Raw genomic sequence first — 20,060 nt, 5'->3', positions numbered from 1 at the left:
TGACCATTGCTTCCTTGAAGCAAGACGGTTCACCACAATCTGTCAACATGACATAATCAGACACATTGTTTACACCAGGAACAAATCTGTCAGGCTGTCTAATATCCCTAGCCGATCTCCTAACCCAATGGTCATTGTTTGTTGGTTGTTCCTGCAAATTTCCATTTTCAGTATGCTGTCCTGGCATTTCAGCCTGCAAATCAGCATTAACAGCTTGCTGTCCTGGCTGTTCCTGCACATGTAGTGGCTCATTTTCATGGGCAATAGCTAGCTGATCATTTCCAGCATCATTTCCTGCATTTACAGGTTCATTTACAGCAGGTATTTGCTGCTGTATAGAGGGCACATTTTGCTGTCCAAAATGTATTTCTTCCCGGAATACAACCCTACGGACCTCCTCAGTCTTTTCAGGTTGTTTGTGCATGCGATCTTCCCGGAAGATAACGTCATTGCTGCATACTACTTTCCTTTTCTTGGGATCCCATAATCTATACCCCATTTCACCCTCGTCACCATATCCTAGGAAAATGCATTTACAAGACTTTGGCTCAAGTTTGTTGCGTTTTTCTTTACGAATGTGCACAAAAGCCTCGCAACCAAACACTTTCAGATGAGCATATAAAGGTGGCTTTCCTGACCACGCTTCTTAGGGAACTCCCCTTCCCCCCCCCCCCCGGAAAGACCTGTTTGGTGACCGACTAATTAAGTGAACAGCTGTCATAACAGCCTCTGCCCAAAAACCATGGGGTAATGCAACATGAGACAGTATCGTACGGACCTTATTCTATATGGTCCGATTCATACGCTCTGCAACTCCATTTTGGGGCGGATTATGAGGGGTAGTGAGCTCTCTCTTTATCCTTTTGCTGTCACAAAATGCATGAAAGGCCTTGGACACATATTCCCCACCGTTATCGGGACGAAGACACTTAAGTGTCTTATCTGTCTGATTTTCAGCCAATGCCAAGAATTGTTTAAACTTGTCAAGCACTTCATCCTTGCTACTAACAGGGTAAACCCATACTTTCCGTGTAGCATCATCGACAAAGGTGACAAAATATTTCTTTCCCCCTAAAGATAATCCTGGCATTTGACATACATCCGAATGTATTGACTCTAGAGGAGAAGATTTCAAATAAAGATACTTTTTATCAGATGTCTGTGCATGTTTGCCATAAATACAATGATCACAATGCTCAAAATCAACATAACGAAGACAAGGCAAGTAACCCAAACGAGAAAGCACTTTCATTCCTATTTGACTCGTGTGTTCCAACCGGCCATGCCACAAAGAAACACTTGGTTGCTCGGTCACGGCAACAACATGGTCACGCACACTAGATACATGAAGTGGATACAAAGTATCACTCTTGCAACCTCTGGCAATAACCCTAGATCCCTTATAGATCTTCCATTTTCCATCACCAAAGGTGGTATGAAAACCATCATCATCTAGCTACCCTGTGCTAATCAAGCTTTTCTTGAGCTAAGGTACATGCCGTACATGCTGAAGTGTAAAGACAGAGCCATGCTGAAACTGTAACTGCACACTGCCACCAATACCTGAAATGTCACATGCATAGTTGTCCCCAAGATGGACAACACTATATAGACCCCCTGTATAGACAGAGAACCACTCACGATGAGGGGTGACATGAAAGGAAGCACCTGAATCGAGAATCCAGGTATGCATGTTATCATCCGTATCTGCAAGTAAAGCATGTGCACCAAAGTGTGAAGAGACAAAGAGTACATCACTCCCGCTATCACTGTCATAAGTCACTACATTCACCTCTTCAATTTTTACACTGCTCTTCTTAGGCTAACTGTCCTTCTTCTCTTCCTTGCTATCATCTGTCTTCTTGCCTTTTCCTTTCTCTTTCTTCCATTTATAGCAATCACGTTTAAAGTGACCCTTCTTGCCACAATGATGACATTCAACATCTTTGCCACGTGATTTACTGCTGTCCTTGATATCATATTTTCCCTTTTGCTGTGATCTGCCCCCAGTATGCAAAGCACTAGAAGACTTACTGGATGCATTGTTCTGTCGATTCATCTCTTCCATAAGTAGAGCACTCTCTACATCAACATACAAAAGGATTACATTAGAATTGCTCATAGCAGTCCTGAATGTATCCCAACTCTCTGGTAGAGTGCAAAGCAAGAAAGTATCCTTGAATTCCTCATCAATCATAAACTTCAAGGCAACCAGCTGGCTGAAAATGGAGTTAAACTCACTCAAGTGAGTAGACATTGCTGTATCCTCTTTCATACGCAAATCCATAAGCTTTTTCAGCCAATACACTTTGCTTGCAGCACTCTTCTATGCATACAGTTCTTCCAGTCTAGTCCATCTAGCATATGCAGAATCCAAACCTTCAATGTTGAACAACAAGGCATCAAAAATCGATAGCTCTATGGTTAAGCGTGCAAGCTCATTTAACTCATCCCAATCGTCCTGTTCCATGTCCGCAAGCTTTGCCCCATTGGTTTTGATCGGCTTTGCCTACTTCTTTTGCAATAGAATATTGTAGCATTGCTTTTGCCAAACTGCAAAGTTATGTGCACCTTCAAGCTTCTTTATATGCATCAGATTACTACTGTCATTGCTGCCAGCCATGATTTCCAGCCCAAATGTGACCAAAAAACAGCAAATGCTCGCAAATTTTCAGAAGCACCAAACCATGTGCTATAGCATTCCACAACTGATTACAGCTATTCCAAGGGAATATGCATCAGATTACATGAGAAATCCCAAATTTTAGCTGCAATTTCTGTTGTACATGTACCCACGGGCATAAAATTTGACACGAATGGTCAAAAGCCCCAAAATTTTATGCTCAAAGCATCAACCACACATCTGCATTTTCTCTGTCATGCATAAAACGGTCCAATTTTGCCAAAATAGAGAAATTTCAGCAAAACCCCCAAATTTTACCAAGTGTTGATGTCCAAGTTGCGCGGAATTCAACCTACATGTACATAAAATGACCAAATGCTGCACAGATTTTGCCAAAACTGCAAAAGCCCTTGCACGGGGTCTAATGTGCAACAATGTCGAGAAATTGGGTAAATTTCAGCCCAATTTGTGCATGTACATGAAAAGCCCCAAATGTCAAGGACAAAATGTCACAAACTCTTGCAATTTCTGAGACAGATTTGCTTGTCCTGCATCGAATTCTCCAAAACTGGGAAAAGCTCCAAATTTATGGGCCAAGATTGCATGAAAATTGGAAGCTGTGCCTCCACCCATGAACGCCTGTCAGTGGGCAAAAGGAATTTCAAGAAGAAATTGATTTTGTCAGAAAATTATGACGGGTCCTTTGACCCGCCAAGCGGGTCGCGTGACTGACGGCCTGCTGGCGACCGTCCCCTGCCTGTCGCCCATCACGCGTCGCGTCCTCAGCTACCAGTCACACTAGTCATCGCCAATCGCCCACGTGCCTGCCAGTCGCCGAAAACGTCGACCTACAGTCGGCCAATCGCAAACAACTGCCTTGTCGACGCCGATCTGCAGCATGGCCTTAGACCTCGTCGCCCTTTTCGTTTGGCGCTCATCAGCTGCTGCAACCGAGTGCCTCCCGCCTACTTGCCACGTCAAAGAACGACCTCACAACCTACACGCCTGCTTGTCAGCTCCTGCTCGAACTCCAAGAAGTACGAACTCTTTAACCTTTGCTCTTATACCAGTTTGTAGTGACGGGTTAGACACGGAGATCGAGACAGACAGTCGTTACGTGCAATGAGAGACAAAGAGAGTGAGATAGAGCAGAGTTGAGAGTGAGCACGCTTTTAGGTACAATGACAAGAGAGTACCTTTAGGTTTTTACATAGATATATATGTGTAAGTACAAGTGCAATCATCCCTAAAACCGAAGCAAACCATTGTCATCCTTAGCTCAAAAAGAGAGAAACGAGGGGGAAGCGATGCGCATCAAACCCCTACCTGTAGGGTAAAGTCTCAACTCTGGTCCCCCTAAAATGGCAATGGTTGGGTTCTATTGGCAACACACTAGGAAAACAGCATTTAACTCTTCCTAAAATTGCCTATGCTAATGCTCAAATTGTGATGGAAGCCTCTTGGCAAACCGAGACCACCCTGCATTTGGCAAGACTCGTCGGGAATCTAGCCATCCATTTTTCTTTAGGGTTTTCTTTAGTTTGCTAATTCTTCCTCGCACGATTTAGTTTGACACATAGTAACCAGCTTCCTTAATTAGCCCGTTAAAACGATATTCCTTCACATAAATTAGGCACTGATACAAATACAATTTCAAATAGTCTTTTGTAAACAATTGCAAGCAATATAGTTATCCGTACCTTCTCCAAGGTCCAATGCCGTGCCGGTATTCTCTCTCTTATACCGAGACCTGTATCCAAGGTATCTGGATACCTGTGCTTGCACATAATCCACCGATACCCTTATCTAGTATCAAGGCCTTCCCAAAAGACCACCTTGGGCTCGCAAGGGTTAGGGTAGTCCTCAACACCCAAGGAATTTGCATCCAAAGCCCCCCGGCATCCTTGTCGCCTCCTAGCCTAACGTCCTCTCTATGGAGAGACCTCTCGCATCTGAAGCCAGTCCTAGCATCCATTGCAGACAAATCCAACCCCTTGGTGAAGGGCTCCCCCACTAGTCTTGGGGGAGACCTAGAACACATCCAAGAATTTGTCCAAGTGGATGGCACAATATCACTTTTCAAAATCCACAAGCAAGATAATCAACCTCTTCTCAATTAGGAAACAATCTCTTTTCCAAGCAACAAGCATATCATAGACATTTCATCAAAAATCAAAATAGTTCCAAAAGATATATTCATCGTTTATTTCTCCTTGTGTCCAATTACATAATCAATATATATGGTAGCTCTCCTATTGTTAGGATGTGATACCCCTTAAATCCTCTTCATTCTTTCAAAGGTTATAAGTTTTTCATAAAATGATGCATCACTTTAGCATGCAATACCTAAACATACGAGTAGGACACCTACCTTTACTTCTAGTAGTTATAACTTTAAAGAGAGAATCCTAGATAGTTCCTAACTAATGATTTCATATCCATATCCGAGGGACCTTGTAAGTTTGAATTCCCTCCTAAATGCACAATATTTTAAGGATAGACAAGGATGGACAAAAACTACTCTTTATCCTTCATTGTTGCTGGTAGTAATAATAGCCAACCAATCAATCAATCAATCAACTTAATCAAAATTACTTTAAACTTATCCAATGGTACCTGAGTAGAGATCGGTCCAAATGGGGCCTTGTTTACACATGCAACCTCTTGTCCTACTCCAACTCCCCGTTGTTTTGGGGCTATCGTTGTCAACAGTTTCTCGATTCCTCCTTCTTCGTCGATACTTTCGGACTTGAACTTGGAGCCGGAAATTGTAGAAGCAGGAAAACACGTACGAAAAAGTATGGAGTTTAAGAAATTGGGGAATTCGGCTTAGGTGGGTTGAGTAATGAAATTAAGATAGAATCTTTGGAGGATTTTGTGGCGTAATTCCACAAGAAACAAATTTAGTAAGGAGGCGGTTGCCACCAGGGATGAAGAGAAATGATAGACAAATTGCTTCAAGGTAGGCCAACGGAGCAAGGACGACAAGGTTCTTTAGTTGGTGTAGGGGATCTCTGCACGATGAATTTCGGCCTATAGATAGTCCTTGCAATCCTTGCTCAAGTTTCTAGCTTCCTCTCTTTGATTCTCTCTCTCTCTCTCTCTCTCTCTCTCTCTCTCTCTCTCTCTCTCTACAATTTTTCTTCTTTAACCCAGTTATCTCCCTACTCTTCTTTTCCTTCTCTTTTTTCACTCTCTCTCTCCTCCCTTCTCCCCCCCCCCACTTTAATCTACTTACCCTCTTCTCCCTATATTTTATTTTATTTTTTCCTCTCCTCTAACTCTCTTCTCTCTTTCTAGTCTCCTCCTCCTCCTCCTCCTCCTTCTTCTTCTTCTTCTTCTTCTTCTTCTTCTTCTATCACTTATCACTCATTATTTCCTCTCTCTCTCACTCTCACTCCTGTCTCTACTTGTCCATATCAATTCCCTTTTTCTCTCACTTTCACTCTTCTCTCTCTACCCTTCAATCAATAGCGCAGTATATGTTGAAGAATAACCAGTCTCTCCTTAAGCCTTGTTGGCCATGCTTTTATAGCCTCTACAGCATACACTCTTGCAGCATGCTTTGTTCAATTTTCTATGAGCTTTTCTAACAGATGATTGTGTTGTGACCTTTACTATCAAAGGGATCATGACATCAATGCTGATTGAACGGTGGACTATTGGCGTACTTTGAGGATGAGAATGATCAAGATGATGACAACCACCATGATGACGTCGACGGCCTCAACAACCGCTATTTTTTCCCTCTTTTTTTCTTTGTTTTAATGTTTTAAAATGTTAAAAGAGCACCTATGATATGCTCTCTCCTTACTTCTAGTTGGATTCTAAGATATGTATGCGATACTAGCTCTTCATCATTGAGATCACTAATAGTGGACTTAACCTTTCTTACAAAAAAAGGCTCCATAAATATAATAATGACGCTACCAAGTGCCTTGAATTGAAGGCAATAAGGATACATACAAGTTATACCATATTTGATTACATCTTTGGTTAGTGTCGTCTTCTTAAACTCATTCTAACTTTTGAGGGCATTTGTATGACACATGCATTGCCTTATTAGACTGCAGAATCATGCCTCTCCGTAGGTTGTGTCCTCACATCATCAAAGGAATTGCAAATAGTCCATGTGGATGGCATTTAACCTCTCAACATATGTGACGTATGGTTTTGTGTGTTCATCTTCCTCTAGTGACTCTTCAATGTAGTGTATTGGAACATCACTCAATGGGTGAGTTACAAGATTCCGAGGTCTTGTATCCCTAAAGTATTGATGTCAAATCTAGGGCAACTCGTCTTTAGTCCAATGGGACTAACAAAGCTAATTATTGAGTTCTTTTGTAGGAGAGTCTTCTATTCTATTTTTTAGAACCAACATTGACATACGGTACAAGATAAGGAAGCTATCTTAGGGCTCTATCATAAGTAGCTCTGTGTCCAAAACAGTTGTAGTTACTATATGCCCAATTAGGTCTACGAAATTCTAATTTCAAATGGCCTCCACCACACCAAATGCAATATACAGGTTTTGTTGTTGTTTGAAGGTAGCTAGGATATCTCCAGTAGTGTTTACCTTTAAGAAGCTTCTACTTCAGGTTGGGAATCTTGCAATATTGCTCCTCTCTTCTCTCTCCTTCTCTTCCTATGCAATTCATCTATTCTAATGGATATATTTAGTGGCAATAATGTTGCATTTAACTAGCATCTAAGTTTAGCCATAACTTCATATAATGGATTCTCCTTCTCAGAGCGTCTTTCTTCCAGCGACTTGTTTTGCCACAAATGTGACGAAGTAGACTCCTTTTCTTTGTCCTTCTTGGATTTATCCTCCTCCTTCTTTTGGCCCTTCCCCTTCTTCTGACAGGACTAACCAACCAAAGCCTCAAATTTAGAAGCATTGGTCCCTTTCAATTACTCCTCTTGGTCCAAGACCATGGAAACAAACTCTTTCCACCAAAGAGTCTCAAACCGCCTTGAAGCAATCAAGGCAAAATAAAAACCTCTGAAACGGGATGGTAACTGTGAAAGAAGAGTTATTGCCATGTCTTCAGAAGTGATAATCTTCCCTGCGTTTTATGCATGCATCTAAAGCTACCATAGCTTGTTAATATGCTCCTGCATAGAAGATGACTTGTTGACACTCATGGTCCATCTTTGCACTTCCAAAGAAACTCGCTTCATGGTGGTCATATGATTGTACATCTAATCAAGCTCCAACCGTATCTCCCAAGCCACCGTCAAATGCTCAATATGAGAGATAACAACTGCAGTACCAAACATGCTACTTTGTGCCCCAGGCATCAAGCCAATGCTGCCATACATAGGGTTTTGCATATTTCCAGCCATACCCGAATACATTCGGTTGTTGCATACCATAAGGATTTCTGCCATACATTCCCGTATGTGGTCCTTGTCTAACCATAGCATGAAAATTTGCGCTTCCACCAAAATATCCTGGCTGCCCCATCATAGCATGCACGCCTGGCTGTCCAAAATCCATTAGATTGGCACTTCCGTGATGGCCTTGCATTTGCATTCCTTGCCCCGTAGGTATCAACTGTTTTATTTCATTAGCATCTTTGGGAGCTTCAAATGAAGGGTTTGGCATTATCTTCAATGCATCTTGCTGTCCCGAAGGTCCATAAGATGTCTTCTTCTTCTTGCCTTTGCTCTCCTTCTTTGGAGCATTCAAAAATCGGGTAAATTGAGGATCCTTTGTCAATTCAGCAAAGAGATTTGTTGTTTTTCTCATCCGATTCTTGAACTGGTCACATCAAATTCCTCTTCACTTTGTTGATCATCAGCCTCCTTATGCCCTAAAGGCCGTGCATCTTGCCCAACAACAACATTTTTAACTTGTTGTCCATGGTCTAACCCTTGTCCAAGGTCAGGCATTGCATTTCCTTCATTCCCATGTGAACGTTCATATTGAGAGGCATCATCATTGCTTGAGTCCATCTCACTGTATGAAAACATATTGCTGTAATTTCTCAACTGAGAGTAAAAATCGGCACTAGCACAAAGCTTTGGCTTGCAATCACGTGCCTTGGGCCCACCAAATCAAGGGACTGAGTGGTGTCCCGGGAATAGAACCATGTAACCAGCCTTCCTTCCATGGATGGGTGGTAAATCCCTGATTACAACTTATTTACAGCAGCAAACAATTAGTGCAAATCTGAAAATACAAATTTACCTACTAATCTTGGACAATGCACACCTGATTGGCCCCAAAATTGGCGCCCGTTTTGGTATTTCTTTAGCTTTATTAAATAAGAGATTGATTTACAATGGGATTCTCCCAATCCCTTTCGGTATTCCAACTCACCTTGCTGTTCAAAATCACCAACAAGTCTTTAATCTGATTTGCCCCTTAATTCGAGTACTTAATTGGCCTTCACCCACTTCATTGACGATGGAAATGCCCCAAATTCAATGGCTGCCTAGTCCTCACCTGAATTTAGCTGAAATTCACCTTCAGTGCTGAAAAATCCAAGTCTTGTAGCTTCCAATTTCTGCCACCTTCCCGAGGCTGCTGGTAAACCCTAATTTTTGTTGTAAATTAGGATTTACAACAAAGAAATTTGCAATTTCTCAGTCTCAAAGGATCCAAATGCTGAGATCTTCGGAGCAAGGCTATGAAATGGCTCGGAGATGAGATAAAAAGCTGTAGAGAGAGAGAATTCAGGGTTTTGTCACGAAGAATGACTGAAAATCAATCAAATGCAGCTGCTGCCTTGCCACAACAGCTTGTAGATGCAAATAACTAAAGAAAATCAGTCATTTATTGCTGTTGCCCTGTCTCAACAGCCTGTAGATATTGTCTCCTGCTGTTGATTGGTCTTCTCCTATCTTTGGCAGCCTCAAAAGGTACTCTAATGGCTGCAAATCAGACCGACAGCATCTCCTCCCTCTCTCTTACATGCTGAATTTATAAAAATGCCTCTCTCCAACCTCTGAAGACGTTTTTCAGTCTTGCATGTGCATTTTTTACAAGTGGTAGCCTTCCCAAATGGTTTTTTCAGTATTTTCCATAATTCAATATTAATTTTCAATCTTTAAATACTGAAAATTAATCTAATAATTATTTTGATGCCCTGAAAAATAATTTGACTTGCCAATAATTAAATTGGCTAGGCAACTTCCATTCCGGAGTGTCTCTGCGTCATCTTTGACCATTAGATTGGCGTTAGGTACCACTGGACGTCACTTCTCTTGTGTCACCAACTAACCAAATGAATGACCTGGGCCAACAACCGGCATAAGATACTACCAAGTGCCTGTGCAGCATAACTTATAGCAACTTTTGCCTTTGACATCCTGTGATTTCCTCGGGTCCTGAGCTCGTAAATTTACTCTAACCCCAGTTACACCTCACATGTGCAACATTTACTTAACAATGTGATTAAAAATTAATCCATACGTTAAGTGAGGTTTCAAAAATACATATCCTTATGACATCGACTACACTCTTCATTTTGCCTTTGAGCATCTTATACATCCTCTCCATCATTTACATAATGTTGAGATACCAAAGTCATCAAGTTCATGAGAGTACATTGATTCCTATTTTGGTCTCCATTTACAGCCCCAAAAAGGCTTTATTTGTACCATTTACTAGTGTATGGGCGCCACCCTAGACAATTCAAGGGCTCGTGTGCCTATAAATAGAGCATGGGCATTGGGCATTCATCACTCTACACTTACCCTCTCATTCATTCTTCTTCATTCGCCCATCACACCTTCAACCTCAACCCTCTACCATTGCTGTCCACACCCCTACCTTGGCCGATATTTCAATTCATGGTGTTGTCTTACTAATCATAATGCCTTTCTAGCCGACAACTTCATTCTAGAGATCTTGTGTTGAGCTAAAAATGCATTACCTTCACTTAAACAGCCCCAAAACATGCTTATTTAAGGAAGAAACCTTATTTATTTAAAAAGAAATGCATTCCTAGAGAGTGCCTATATCCCATAAGTACAAACCCACTCGGGAGGACCCAAACTTTCTATAAATAGGTATGTTACCCTCCATTCAACCTTAATCTCGTTTTTGTAGATTTCACGTATTTCAGCTTACTGCCCACACCCTAGGCGCGAAGGACATCACAATCCAAGCTGGCCATTGCTGTCTACAACAATCTGGCGCCTATTTCCAGCCTACCACACACTGTTCGGAGCTGATTTCAGCATGCTAACTACTGCTGCTAGTTTTTCCTGCGTTTTTAGTCTCTCTCTCTCCTACAGCCTGCATTTGCTGTTTTCTCTCTCCTATAGCCTGCGTTATTAGTCTCTCTCCTCACCTGCGTTTTTACTCTCTCTCTCTCTTTTTTTTTTCGTAATCTCTCTTTTTTTTTTCGTAAAAGGTAATTGTATTAATTACGAAAAAAAGTACAAGATTACATGATTACATGAGTACAAGAGACACGAGGGCCCTAGGCCAACGTGTGGGAAATCCCCGGACTAGTATACTAAAAAGGTTACACCAATCATGGCAAGGACCCAGAGGCAATTGCCAAATGCCAGGAATGCAAATCCTCCCGAGGGAGCAAGTCAGAGTGCCTGATGAGATCTAGCTGCCAATGCAAGAGCCTTTTAAGCCTTGCAATATGTCGCGGTACATTAGAGGCCGAATCAAAGAGAAAAGCATTTCGGGTGGTCCAAATGTGCCAGCATCCCCAGTATCTGAAAAAGTGAAATAAGATCTTCATATGTAACGGTGGCGGTGTGGGATACTTTGGGCGCACAAAAATCCAATCGAAAGGAGTCAGTGAGGACCCCACCACTGCGCGCCAGATTTGCGACAAGAGTGACCAGATATTCTTGGTGAGCGGGCAAGAAAGAAAACGATGTCGGGCCGATTCCGTCGTAGTGGTGCAGAAGAAACAATTGCCATTCGAGATTCGACGCTTGGAAAGGGCCGAGGCAAGAGGAAGACCACCAATCAGTACCCGCCACAGAAAGACCTTGCATTTGAAAGGTGCCTTATTCTGCCATCCCTCCATCAGCGTTGCCTGCCACCAGGACAGTGATTTCCGCAGGCCCCAAACCGTATTAGCTTTCACACCCAGCCATTGGTGATCTTTAATGAGAAGATGATACACTTGATTAGTAGCGGCCTTTTCCAGACTCAACCGGCCTGCAAGGTCCCAGTCCTGCCAAGGGCGATCCATAGCCAGGGCAGGAAAGGGTTGCCTATCCTGAAGTTCCAACGAAAGCTTCCCCCATAAATCACTGTATCCGCACGGGATCCGGAAAAGTCTCCTAGCAGTCCGAAACGATGCGAGGACATTGCGAGTAGCAAGGGTAGCATCCGCAATCGAAGTCACACCCAAACGGGCCATACGGTTAAATCTTGGTCTGAGCTGGTGTTTATCTTCCCATGAAAGCAATCTGGATACTGCCAACAATTCCATCTGAAAAGAATTAGTCTGCAAGCGGTTCCCTACAGGATGCCAGCGGGCCTTTTGGAGCACCAATTTCCAAGAGCCGACCAAATGCAGTAACAAAGAGAAAGAGGGACTGGAAAATCGAGAGTCAACATTAAGGACATGCCACCATGAGACCCGAAGCCGTGTGTTACCCTGGCGGAGCCCGCTGTCCTCAAGAAAATAACGGGCTATGATGGTCCACGGGTGGTGATCCACACATGGCACGAAAAAGAGACCAACGAAGAGCCAGCATATGAGTTTCCGCATCCAAAAGAGCTCCACCACCCATGCGCTTAGGGGTACATGCATGTGACCATGAAATCCAGGAAATGCCTGCCTTCAGCGAATCCTTCTTCCATAGCATGAACCGAATGGGATGAGTGAGAGCCTTCAAAGTAGTGGGCGTCCATGGCAGTAATGGCAGGAAATACGTCAGCATTGGTAGCATAATTGTCTGAGCCACTTTGAGGCGGACATGGAACGGCCAGGCTTGCGACTTCCAATACATAAACTTCGCGGCCAGTTTTTGTGAAATCCACTGCAACAGGTCCTTTGGCCGCACATCCACCCCCAATGGGTATCCAAGATGCTTGACAATGGAGCCACGGGAAACCACCTGACCCTGCCAGCCTAATGACTGTAAATCAGGCTCCGTGCAACTGAGCATGGCTGACTTAAAGGCATTGATGCGAAGACCAAAGGCTTGACCAAAGAGCGTCCAAACATCTAATGCCTTGCGAATGTTATCCCTGTCCGCCTACAAAATCATAAAGGAGTCATCAGCCAAAGATTGGCTAATGAAGTGCTGCCCCAAAGGAAGAGATAACCCTGCCAGCTGGGCAGAAGCCGCCATGGAGGATTACATTGAAAGGACCGAGTGAGTCGCCAAGGCAAAGAAGAGAGGACTCAAAGGGCAACCTTGTCGGACCGAGCGTGCAAGGACAAATGGCTCTGTAACTCCACCATTAAGCATAACTCTTGAAGAAGCCTCAGTACTAATGGTGTAGATCAATCTGGACATCCGGATACCAAAGCCCATAGCAGACATAAGATCTGCAAGGAAAGACCAGTCCACACAGTCAAACGCCTTTTCCAGGTCCAATTGAATCAAGACCACTTGCTGATTGGAGTGCCGCGCATAGTCAATAGCCATTTGCACATTTAAGATATTATGCAAAATGTTGCGGCCCTTAATGAAACCATATTGGAGAGGGTGCACAATAGCTGGAAGGTGCTTGTGAAGCCGATTTGCCAGCACTTTGGAAAAGATTTTATACATCGTGCCCATCAACGAAATCGGTCTCCAGTGTTGCAACTTTGACGGGGAAGGCACCTTGGGAATCAGTTTGATAAGGCCTTCTTTCCATGAAGAAGGCATGACCCCTGTTTCCCAAACCTGCTGAAACATGACCACCAATGGCTTTACCAACTGCGTGGCCAAGTGCTCAAAAAATTCATTAGTGAGACCATCCCAACCAGGACTTTTATCCTTAGGCAGGTGCAACAAAACATCCATAACCTCCTCTTCGCAAATATCCGCCTCCAAAGTGGCTTGCATATCAAATGGAACCTGCTGCTGGACCAGATGATAGAAGACCGAGCGGGCATGCGTAACCTGGCGAGAAGGCAAGGGAGAAGAACCAAAAAGATCCATAAAATAATTTCTGCACATATTGATAATGGTCTGCGGATCAGTGACCATGCGACCTTCCGAATCCTGGAGTCGAGTCATATTTTCGCGAGCCGGAGAAGCATGCAAGGCGCGAAAGAACTTATGAGACTGACAGGCACTATCTTGCAATGTGTCAGTCAAGTTATGCAGCTTGGCCTGCTGATAAGATTTCAAGCTAAATACTTGAAGAAGATGGGCCAAACGCCGCTCCAGTGACAGCAGAAAATCATCATCTCGGGAGTCCAGGAGCAAGGAACGGACCAAGGCCAATAAGTCCTCTGCTGCATGTCGACGGCGGCGACAAAGAGAGGCATTATGAATCCCATACTGCCGAGCTACCTGCTGCACATTAGAGAGCAGGCGTGCAAACGAAGCCAAGCCCTCGGAGGCGAAGTCCAATAAGAACCTCTCAATCAATTGCTGCATATAACCCTGAAAAATTGGATGCCTCAAATAAGAGGAGTTGAAGCGTAAAGGGAGCTTATCCAGTAAGAGGAGTTGAAGCTTATCCAGCAACTGCATAAAAGGTGCAATAGATTGTGCCCGCATCTCAAGCTGGAGGGGGAAATGATCCGACAACGCATATTGCTGCAAGACCTTCATCTCCAGCATCTCGGGAAGAAAATCATCCCCCTGCATGATATACATTCTGTCCAACCGCGACCAAGTGGTTGCATATTGTGCGGAATGAAAAGTAAAACCTGAAATAGAAGGGTGAAGCCACGACCAAAGATCTTGCTTAAGGACGTGCAAAGCAAAGGAGTTCCACACCCGGCTTTCCGGCGTATCCATTACCGAATGCCCTGAGGTGGACTGAGAAGGGTCAAGACACATATTGAAATCTCCCATCAAAAACCCCCTGCGGCCAAGTGACATGGAGCCCTGCAAAGTCGACCATAGATCCCGTCGGGATGCGGGATCATTCGGAGCATAGAGTCCCAATAACCATAAAATTTCTCCTTCAAATAAGACTTCGATTACCAGAAAGCGGCCCTGCACATCATTTTTAACAAGAACAGGCTGGTATTTCTCATGGACAATCATCAGCACGCCCAAATAGTGTTTAGCATGTGTCCCTGCATAAAACAGACGGAATCCATGACAATCTACAACTTTTCCTGCCTCACCGTGACTTTTGTGCTCCACTGCACACAATACATCCCACTGGTTCTCATACAAGACAGACCACATGGTATGTTGCTTATGGCGAGAGCAAATGCCTCGCACATTCCACGTGGCAATCTTCATATATTTTCAAAGAAGGAAGTCAGGAACGAGGCGCCTGTTGCCTCGATTGCACCTTTTCTGCGAGAGCATCCAGGACACCCTCATCCAGAAAATCGGCCAATACTGCAAACGAATTCGGGCGACCTGCTTTAGAGGTAGAAGGGAAATCCACTGCCTTGGGAGTAGGGCGGGGATAACGCCTATCCCAAGGTGTAATCACATTACCTTTTGCATCAAACGCTAGCTTAGCAGGTGGGCCCTTGGGGCCCTCTGAATAGACTTTCCTTGAAGCCGGATTACGGGGGGCGGACGGGGCCATAGTACGCGCAACCTACTGTGAGGTGACCATGTCTTTCCTGCGCGTGTACGTGCGCACAGAATCCGGGGAAGCATTAGGCCCAGGATCTGCCAGGCTTGCGTCCAACTTTTTACCTTTTTTTTGTCGTGCCTCAATCCAGTCAGTGCTAGGGGAATCCAAACCCCGGACCTGTTGTTGGCCTTTATCTATGGCAGTAGGTGGCTGAAGGGTCTCCTGCGTCGGGGCAACAAGTACCATGTCATCCTTGGGCTGCACAACCTGCGGCGCCTCAGAGGACGGTTGCCGGTCCGGGCATTCGGCCATAAAATGCCCTAATTTACCACATGAAAAGCAGTGGCTGGCAAAATTGCCCCATTTCAGGCGAAAATGCAAAGGATGCATGCCAGAACAATTGAGGCGAAGCCACGCAGGCCTTTTCCTGGCCGTATCCCATAACATGCATAAACGGTTTCGGTTCATAGCCCTGAGGCTTGGGGGAACCAGCACTGTGCCCACAACCGCCATCACGTCCTTCAACAATGGCCAATATACCACTGGACAATTTTCCACTTCCACCCACACCGGGCATTCTCGTTGAAGCAGACGCTGGAAGTCAGCCATAGGGCGCCATGGTACCACATGGACCAGGCGGCGATCAAAGAATAGTAGCAACCTGGACAGGAGCTCAGCTCGATGCGATTCCGATTTCAACAGCACCTCATAAAAGCCGCGAGGTCCAAGGAAGACCTCCTCAACACACTCCACTTGCAATAAATGGTGCATCCACTGGCGAATATGTGAGAGCACTGGGATCCTGCCGGTGAAAAAAAGTATAACTGCCCGGTCATAAAACACCGAGAAGGACCGCAAGACTGATTTTGGGTCCATCGTGGCTTCCAGCACATCATCCGCAGCCGCAGGAGAGAAAGTTTCATTATTATGCTGGACATAATCGCCAAGCTGAGTATTGGCAAAGTCCAGCAAATGTTCCCAGTCAATTTCCTGCGAATCCAGAGGTTCAGAGGCAACCTGCGCATAGGAACGGTCCTGAGGACCCATTGGCTCGTCTGAAGTATGCTTGGAGCGTTTGCCTGCAGGCGGCAGTTCAGAACCCGGACGCGGCTCGTCCGTGCATGGCACCATGTCCTCCGGCTCCTCTGCATCGGAATCAGGGCCAAGAGCTGCCACCGTCCGGTCGAGAAAATCCATATCCAGGCCAGCCATACTGCTGGCTTCTCGCTTTCGCTCGCTCCCTTACTCTCTCTCTTTCTCTCTCTATGCAAGTCCCGCAGGCCTACAAAATCAGGGAACCACCCGGCTGCAGCAACAGGACAGTGAGACTTCAACGCGGCTGCAACAGGCTTCCACGCTGACGCAGTGCAGCCGACCACAAACAGAGGGCTCTGCACCGGGCAAACGTCGAAAGGGCAGGCAAGGCGTGAAAGGGTCAGGCACAGGCCAGGCGTCGAGGGGACAGCGTGGAAGGGGGCAGAGGGACAGGCGCAGGCCAGGCGTCGAGGGGCAGCTTGGAGGGGCGCTGTTCGATGGCGCAGCACCAGCGACCAGCGGCGGCGCTGACGCAGATCAACAGATCAGGGCGACGGCAGGGGTCTCTGTTGTTCGAAGCAAGCGGGGAGAAGGAGCCTCGTGTCCAGCCCCTTGACGTCGTGGCGGGATAGGCGAGCTGCGACCTGGAATGCGACGGAAGGCTTCTGCGTGTATCGCGCGATGAGGCCTTGCTTCTCCGTCCGACGGTGGCTGTGGCGACGAATCCTCTCTCACTCTCTCTCGCTCTCTCTTGCGCGATGTGGCGTCGACACACACTCTCTCTCTCTCTCTCTCTCTCTCTCTCTCTCTCTCTCTCTCTCTCTCTCTCTCTCCTGCATTGCCATCTGCTTGGCAGCATTTGCCAGTGTTCGACATCCAGAAGCTTCCTTGCTGCAATTCAGGATCCGTTCAAAGTACGACACACTCTTTAGCTCATTACCCCAGCCTTGATCCTTGAGATACAAGAGTTCGAGATACAGTATTCATTCACTACATAGTGTGTTTGCTGCATGAGCATTGTATATTCAATAGCCATATCATTTCATTCATTCTCTATGTTTATTGTTTGTGGGTTACTCTAACCCTAAATGAGTTCTTCTATCAATCTATGCTTTGTCGTACGATGTTATTTGTGTTTCTGTGTTAAAGTATTTCTTCACATCTTGTTCACGTCACCATCAGCTCCAGACACTCCAAATTGCTGCATTTTGAGTCCACATGACCTAGCGACTTGTTCTTCATCACATTCGCTGCTGCATTTGCTGGTTTCACTCCTCCCGAGACTTGTACAGTAGATTATCTTCATTATTATTGTGCGTTTCCAGTTCCTCCTACAACCCTAGCACCCAAGCAACAGTTTCTAGTCATCAACCACTTTATGGAGGCTATGTTTGTAGCAAATTCAAGCCATCTACAGCAAGTTATACCCTCTTTATCAGCCCTACTTGATATCAAATATTTGCATTTTTGAGTTTCTTCACTCCTAAAGGGCAGCTACCCAACAGTCGCCTATCCACAAGCACTTACACAGAGAGATCCTCACCGACACTCTTGGGTTTTCTTCTCTAGTTGGCTGCCCAGTAGTAATCTTGACAGCAGCCATCACCTCAGAGAGATTTCAGCATCCTCGACAACTCTTGAGGATTATGTTTTGCTCCCTCAACTGCTATCCTTCATCTTCCAATGTCATCTCCATTTCACTGCACGGAGAACCGCACTTCCAACTGCTACCGCCTAATCAGCCAGGACATTGCAGTATTTGCAAGCTCTCGGCTCCATTGTATCAGTGTGATTTAGTGTTAGACATTCTTCATTGATCTTCTTCTTCAATGTTTCTAAGTTTCTTTGTCTCAATGTTTGCCTTACATTGTGTTTCTCCCTGCAAATCCTACCATCTCTCAACATGGTATCAGAGCATACCATTCTGTGTTTTGACACATGGCTGTGTGTCTTTGACATGCATGCATGGGATATGGGATAAACATGGACCACCTCCCTCCCTTTCAGTATGACCTTGAATCCCCCGCCTTACTTCTCTCTCACACCGAGAGGAACCTGGTCATGCAAGGCGATCTCCATCAACTACACATATAGCATACGTGAAAGTGTGATACTAAATGCAAAAGCTGGTGCAAGACCTATGGGACCAGCCTTAAGCTAGCAATATCAAGCTGTAATGAACCATTGTGGCTAGACATGGGTGCATTTGAGGAGACTTTTAGAGATGAGGTATCATCTTCTACTCAAAGACACACAATGGATATAAATGGGAGTCAACACACAAGATGGAGGCATGTACAATGCATGGCAGTTGTTGACGCTCAAGAGGGGTGACAATGCTCTTTAGTGAGGAGCTCTACTCACAAATCCAAGTAGCCCATCAAGATGAGCATGCCAAATACATGTGGGTGAGGGTACAACAAAAGGAACGCTCCTTGTACATTGCCATGTGCTACTTCCCTCCCATGACATCCAAATACAACCTCGCCCCCTGCACTAAAGAGGCAATCACCATTACAATTCTAGATAAGGATATCTAGGAGCTCTCTAGAGAGGGTGATGTCATCCTATTGAGGGATTTTAATGCCTGATATCTTGCCACCAAACATGCTTTTTTGACACACCAAAGGAGATGTTACAAGAGATGGACCAATCAACTTTGAGGATGGAGTGTACCTCACAGGACATGGCAAAAACACATGGTATGGGTGCTACCTCATTGAGATGAGTACAACACATGGATTAGCCATGCTTAATAGCATAGGCACATTCCCCTCATTAGGAGCATTCACATGTTACCCCCACCTAAATGATGCCAATGACTATGTATTAGCCCCTCCCATGCTCACCCCTCCTATCCATGATCCGCAATATCCTAATGCCCCATTAGAGTTGTAATTGATCATGCTGACCTCTCATTCACCATGGATTGTATATACACATAGGATAGTGTCTCCCATGCAATTCCCAAACACCCAAGATACTACTTTTCTGGGGAGACAATGGGCATCTACTCACAAGAGATCTTCAAACTATTGTATGATATCAACCCCATACCCCACTAACCAATGTCACTCGGCAATTTAGTGAGGCTTTACATACAAAAACATGAGCCCCAATTGGCCTCATCATCCATGTAGTAACAAGATATTTGATGTGGCCTCTCTAACCAAAAGAGCCACATGTGGAGATCCCCCTAATACAAATAGAGGTGCAAAGAAGGTAGCCTAATAAAAAGAGAGTGAGTATGACAATTATCCTAGGTTATGTTTCTGGGCAAGTCTAGAATAGAAGTAACTAGCCTGCCTGCCACATGGCATAAAGGGACAAAAATAGCCCTCGTACGTGACAAGAAAAATCATAGAAAGTATAGCCTATGAACTGGGGCCTAAGTACCCTAACTATGACGTGATATGGAGGTAGATGTGCTCCATATCAACACCATTCTCAGCAACATACTGGAGAGCACAAACCTGAATGAGCTGAGGGCTAAAAAGACATATGTACAATGGACTAGGGGTAAAACAAATAGGAGTAAGCAGCAAAGGTCATAAACTGAAAGGGGATGAAAAGTCCATATATTCTTTACCTAACAAATTAGACGCAGCCTAAAAGCTTTTCTCCTATCTAGGGACTTTCCTTCGTCAAGACAAACAAAAATTGTAAAGTCCTCAATAGAAGAAGTCTACAAAACCCTTGTCACAGAAAATTATGCAGCAAAGAGCAAGCAAATATAGATTTGTAGAAGTACTAGTGAAT

General features: G+C 44.7%; 1 protein-coding gene across 4 annotated transcripts in view; it reads right to left on the bottom strand.

The window, feature by feature from the left end:
• LOC148034375 (mitochondrial 28S ribosomal protein S29-like protein) overlaps positions 1–20,060 on the bottom strand; it is a 95,777-nt gene that overhangs the window by 41,107 nt on the left and 34,610 nt on the right. The window lies entirely within an intron of this gene.

This window comes from Lygodium microphyllum, chromosome 6 (assembly GCF_053477565.2).
Source record: "Lygodium microphyllum isolate KBCC chromosome 6, Lygodium_microphyllum_v1.1.10, whole genome shotgun sequence".
NCBI classification, from domain to species: Eukaryota; Viridiplantae; Streptophyta; class Polypodiopsida; order Schizaeales; family Lygodiaceae; genus Lygodium; species Lygodium microphyllum.
This window is presented reverse-complemented; position numbering and strand designations above follow the sequence as displayed.